This window comes from Nelusetta ayraudi, unplaced genomic scaffold (genome assembly GCF_046127955.1).
Source record: "Nelusetta ayraudi isolate G7.1 ecotype Tasmania unplaced genomic scaffold, CSIRO-AGI_Nayr_v1 ptg000050l, whole genome shotgun sequence".
NCBI lineage: Eukaryota > Metazoa > Chordata > Actinopteri > Tetraodontiformes > Monacanthidae > Nelusetta > Nelusetta ayraudi.
In genome coordinates, this window is record NW_027466100.1 from 1,112,961 (window position 1) to 1,118,960 (window position 6,000).

Below are 6,000 nucleotides of genomic sequence, written 5' to 3' on the forward strand. Positions count from 1 at the left end.
GGACATTAATGCCGGGCAACTGTTGGGCCCTTTCTCGTACCTAAATCAGTGTGTGTCGCTCAAGAATGGGTCCTTTTAAGGGGGCATTATTTTGCGCAGCTGACCTCAGCATGGAAACTAAAACCAAGAGGCTACGTGCTTCCGCTACCCTCATCTCCAGTGCCCAAATCATGCTAGGTTCTGCCCTGAATCTGAAGGGTCACGTTCTGTTACCAGGACTCTGAACTGTCATGTCGTGTTTCCAGAGGGACCAACATCAGTGACGGACCTGCCTCCAACACAGAATTCTGCTACTGTTCGAAAGACTTTTGTTTAGTTTTATTTATCCGAAAGTATTTTATGTAGAGTTCTTAGTCGAATGCAGGTCCGTCACTGATCGCAGTCCCCTTGGAAACATGACATGGTATGATCATTTTGGTAACGGAAGGCAACCCTCCGGATTTAATGTGACTTCGGTTATATCAACATCATTTCAGCAAATGTTAGTGTTTATTTGCAGTGAGTTTCATGCTATTTGCATGTCTTTCCTGAAGTCATTTGCCCGCAGTAGGGGTGGTTGCTTCTTTGCTAATGGTGGTAAGCAACAGTTGTGATGCCTGCAGGAGGCAGAGATTCAACTGCACTTAAGGCCCTTTCCCACTGGCAAAAAAACCCCCTGTTTAAACCCGCTATCAATCTGCATTTGGTGACAGTTCACCGACAAACAACCCGGCAAGCTTTAAACGGTTCGGCTCTGATTGCCTTGTGGTGGGAAAGCCAGACAGCACGCTAATTTACCTGATGACATTGAGCGTTATATCACGTACCAAAACAAACCTCTGTTCGCAATCGAGACTGGATTCACTCAGCATTGTTGCAGCACTGGCAAGACAGAGAAGTTCGCGAGCTTCTCAAGTCTCAAGCCCAACAAGAAAGTACACTGACCACCGCCGAACTCGCTTCCATGTTGTTCTCCATTGTTCACTTACCTGGATGGAAGATGGAATACAGGACGTTCATTCCATTTTGGTCAAAGCCGCTGCTTTCCCACATTTGGCTTCTGTCACTTTAGTGGATAGATGACGTGAACACGTTTCCGCCCCCCATTCAATTTCAACTGGCACACTGAACTGGTTGATCATTGTCTTGTTTTAATGTTATTAGCAAAGGAGGAAGGTGACGAGCCAATACATTGTCTGGACTGAGTTCCTGCTGAAAGATTTTATTTTACTTTTTTACCACCACCGAGTGCAAGGCGCACGTCGATGCTCGCTGCCTGGCGTGTTTCTCACAATGCACGCTTACCTGACTGCTTTTACTGCAATTCAGTCTCATGTTTCGAAGGGAAAAAAAAAATGTTTTGGAATGCTGAGGGAATTTAAAAGGCGAAGGCGTTCTTTGGTGTGGGGGACTCTAAGCTTGAAAAAAAAAGAAAAGAAAGGAAAATGTTACCCCACGCGTAGCGACACAACAGCCCTCCTCGGGGTGTGACCCAGTTACCGGCGCTGGGCTCATTGTCTTAACACCCATCGTCCATGGTTTTTAAGTATATCAGCATGGAACATCCATTTAAACATAAAAAGGCCTTCTTAACTTTTTTTTGTTTTTTTGATACTAAGAAGAGCGCCTTGAAATTCACTCTCATGTTTTCCTTTTTCTTGCCATGACCAGAGGGGTGCTGCCGCTTCCTGCTCTCATCTCTCAGCTGTGGAGGCTGACACAGGGTTTAACAGGAGGCAGCGGCGGGTACTCGCACCTCGCGGCGTGCGCAGAGAGGGGCTGCCTGTGCGCCAGCCTGTCACCGAGCTGAGCAGAAATGAGAAAAGTCTAACCTTTGCCGCCGCTGCTCGCTCCGCTTTTCGCACGGCGAGCGACGGCTTGTTCCGGAAATCCTCACTTCGTGGCGTCACAAAGGGCACGTTAAAAGGTGGGGAGCTCTCCCGGGTTGGCACAACAATGCAACTTCGGTGCATTCTCCATCACGTTCTGTCTTAAACTTTACACTGCGTCTTTTCAAACTTGCCATATATGTCAACAAACAGGCACGCAAACATCCGCACCGCCACCGTTTGTGCTGACCTCCCTGCGATGTTAAGGCAAATGGAGAGGAGCCGGAGTTGTTATTTTCACTGGAGTGTTTTGGAAGATTAATCGTCCGTGGCTGCCTGGAGTCCGGGATGAAAAATAGACATCTGCATATGGATATAATATGCAACCTCAAAAAATGGCGAGGCGCATTCTGTCAGGCTTAAAATCTTCTCGGCAGTCAGATCCAGGGCTGCCTCTTTTCAGTGTGCGGCATTTCCAGTCTTTTCCATGAGTGCTGTGAACTTGGCTGTTGATGAACAACATGAATATAATGTATTTATATATACGCACGCACAATATACATATACATATATATGTATATATTAAGGCTGACAGTCGATTAACATTTTTCATCGCAATTAATGGCATAGCGTCCTGAGTTAACTCAATCGCAAACATAATCGCAAATCAATTGCAGTTTTTTTTTTTTTTTTTTACCATGCTCTATATTTACTGTGTTTCGTATACTGTAATTTGTTCAAATTAAGAAATTAGAGAGGACAATAGTAATTCCCTTGTGGAAATATTCTATTTTTATTTTCATTGGAACGTTCCAAAACGATTACATACTTAAACTGTCCAGATACTCTCCAAAAAAAAAAAAACAACCTTAAAACCTTGAGGTATCCTCAAGCCACGATCGCATTTATCAATCACTGTATTTTATTTTGAAAATTAACTGCATTCTCTCGTGCTTCTCTGAGTGACTTCCTCTCCACAAAATCGACCAGACGCTGGAACGAGTGCGGCGGTGGTGCGCGCCGCTTCAAGTTTGGCGTGAACGACGCCATTGGTCAACCAGGGCGCCGAAAGGAAGCGGCTGTTCGCGGCGCTCCAGCGGCCGGTGTGAACCCGGCCTGACCAGGAGGGCCGCGGCGCTTTGGCCTCCGGTGTGAAGCAGGTTAATCACGAGTTTGAGTTAACTCATTATTAACGTGTTAACTTTGACAGCCCTAATATATAGACACACATAGACCTGTATATATTTTTTAATTCTACCTCGCTGCACGACTGTTTCGGCTGTACATCACGTCGCCTCCATCTCCGTGGCGTGACTGCAGCGGAAGTGAGTGATGACGACGATGGGCTCATTTAGCGGCGATGACGAATCATTAATATTAATGCGATGATTAGCAAGTCACTCCGGAGAGGCCCGGATCGGTGTTATTTTAAAGGAACCAGGACTGCGCCGCGTCACTTTTTTGCATCCGCATGATGGATGTCGACAAAATTGTCTGATCAATCAGCGAAGCCGCTCGGCTAAACGGAGAGGGGGGGGGGGGGTGCTTCAGCGGCGGGGGGGGGGGGAGAAGAGGAGGGGAAAGAAAGAGAGGAACTTTAATTTGGAGCATAATTAGTCAGACGTCTAACAAGGATGTGTTTGCCAGAAGTTTTTCTATTAATTTACGACGTGTTTATCGATGCATAAATCAGGAGGCCCCTGTTGGACGGCCCTACTTGTGCTCGAGTACTCTTTTGCTTTTTTTTCTCCCTATTTCTCCCCCTTTATTTCCTCCAGCTCGGCTTCGGATAAAATCTCCCTCCTCACCCCTCCGAGTCGCGGAGGGCGTCTGCGCTGCAAAGAAGCAGTGCAGACGCCCGCCGCCCCGCCCCGCCCGAATTAATCCGAAGGTGCTCGAAAGCGCCGCCGCTGTTCTCCCCGACGCGTGAACAAGCGCCTAATTCCGAGATAAGACAAAAAAAAATTGCGACACGCTTGTCGCCGCCGCGATGCAACGGCCCCGCGATTCGGCTGCCCAGCGGTGACTCCGCCGCTCGACCACGGGAGGATTGTTTGTGATTATTAAAAGCATCCCCTTCCTTCTAATGAAACAGAAGCTGATTAGTGCGCGCTCATGTCTGTGGTCACCGTCCCCCAGGTGGGAGTCCGTCTATGGGAACTGTCACAGGCTGATTTAATTGCCGGTTCAAAAGGGACTCTGGGAGCCCGGCGCACCCAGTCCTCTCTCTTCATTACGCTCCCAGTGCACCCTGCCTTCATTTCTACAGACAATCTGTCTGCCGCTCTAAAACCCTGTTTTGTCAAGAGTTGTTAGCCGCGTGGCCCCCGGGACGAGCACCGCGGGCTATTATTAATCTTGTTTGTTTCGTTGTTTCTCCGTCTCGGCGCAATAGTGGGATTGAATGCCCGGTGGACTCCCCGCCCCCTCCACAGCCACCCCCCACCTCTTCCACAGACGTAATCAGTGATGTAAGTAAGTGCAGATTATTATTGAGACCGGTGAAGGAGGCGACGCCTCGGAGGTCCCGCGTCGCTCCGAGTGTCACCTTGTGAATGATTAGATATTTGTGCAGGGGGGGTGAGTGGTGGTGAGTGCAGGGGGGGAGGGGGGGGACGGGCTTCGGCCCATTGTCGCGTTGAATTTCAACTAAACGAAGTGAAAATCCAAGGGCAACCTTGCGATAAAAGCAGGCGAGATGGCTGGGAGATCAATTCCGCCGCGGCACTTTTGTCTTATTTACATTTCCCGCTTTCCGCTGGGTACCGCGGGGAGCCAAACCTGCAAAAAGGAATTTGTAGCTATTAATTAAACACCTTGAGCGGGTGTGATTTCCAGCCGAAAGTTACGCTAACCAGTTGGTAACGCGGTGGCGGCGGCGGCGGCGGCGGGGAAAAAAAAGAAAAGAAAAGCCAGCGGTGGGAAGAACTGAGAGGGTCGGATCCCCCCGCGGTAGCCCTGTCTACTCTCTCCTGTCAAACTGGGACTACCGGCGGTGGGGTGGGGGGGTGGAGTAGGGGGTTCAGAGGGGAAGGACACTGCTGAATCCGGCCCCGCCTGGCTGCCTTTAATCTAGCCGGTGGGCACCGGGAGTGTCTGAGCAGCCCTGATCAATACCTTTACACCCATGTTTCTCATGTAAGTGAGATCTGATCTGGAATCAATCTCACTCCGATGCCTCTGCTGACCTCATCTTTTTTCCATCACATTAGCATCGATGAAATGAGCTGCATCCCATCGCGCCGCCTCCCCGTCCGCCGACGCAGACAAATGGTTCCGAAACGTGCGGCGAAGGTGTCTTTTGTTGGCCGTGTTAATAACTTTTTTTTTTTTCTTTCTTTCTTTCTTTTTTTTTTTTTTTTGCAAGGGCAACGCACTGAATGGCAAATCAGTCTGAAGAGTTCATTTGACTAGCGATGCTTCAAATTCCGCAGCTCGGAAACAAACAAAAAGCCACACAGTCTTGGCAGAGTTCAACAGAAACTCAGTGACACTGCAGGGCAATATTTAATTTGCTTTCCTTTTATTTAATGATTTGCTTTGGCAGACATGATTAAATCAATTTTGCATGATCCTCTTAACCCGTTTTATTAGTCGTAGAAACTTTATTTTTTGGAATTGTAATTTCTAATTTGTGGCTTGTAAGGAGATTTTGAACAACAAAAACAAAAAATAATAAAAAAAAAGATCCAAGCTCGGAAGTAATCTATAAATCTTTGCTTCGCGGTTGACACGAGAGACTCGAGCTGCAACGAGGCTTAAAGATTCATGAAGGTGCAAATTAGGCGAGCGGAAGCGAAACAATAAAGTTTATGAGCAGCAAATACTTTGTTTTATAAGCAAGTATCTGCAGAGATTAGGACACAAATCAAAGCCGTGCTAAAAACGACACTCTATTTCATCGTGCGGCACGCCGGGCAGCAAAAGCACAAGTATCGTGGAAAGAAAGAACGCACACACTTGAGAGACCTACGGGAAAAGGGTCCTTTCCTATTAACTAAGGTGCCTATTTGGCACATTTTTCGAGAGTGAAAGGACACCTCCAGAAAGCATCTCATCACATTTCCACCGGCGCAGACAGCACCTCCGCCGCTCCTCTTCAAGTGTGTCCATTAGTTTACCTGCTTGACATCACTTTGTCGTTACCATCATCGGCGTGTGCATCATTAGTGTGATAAATTTAGCATTTAGC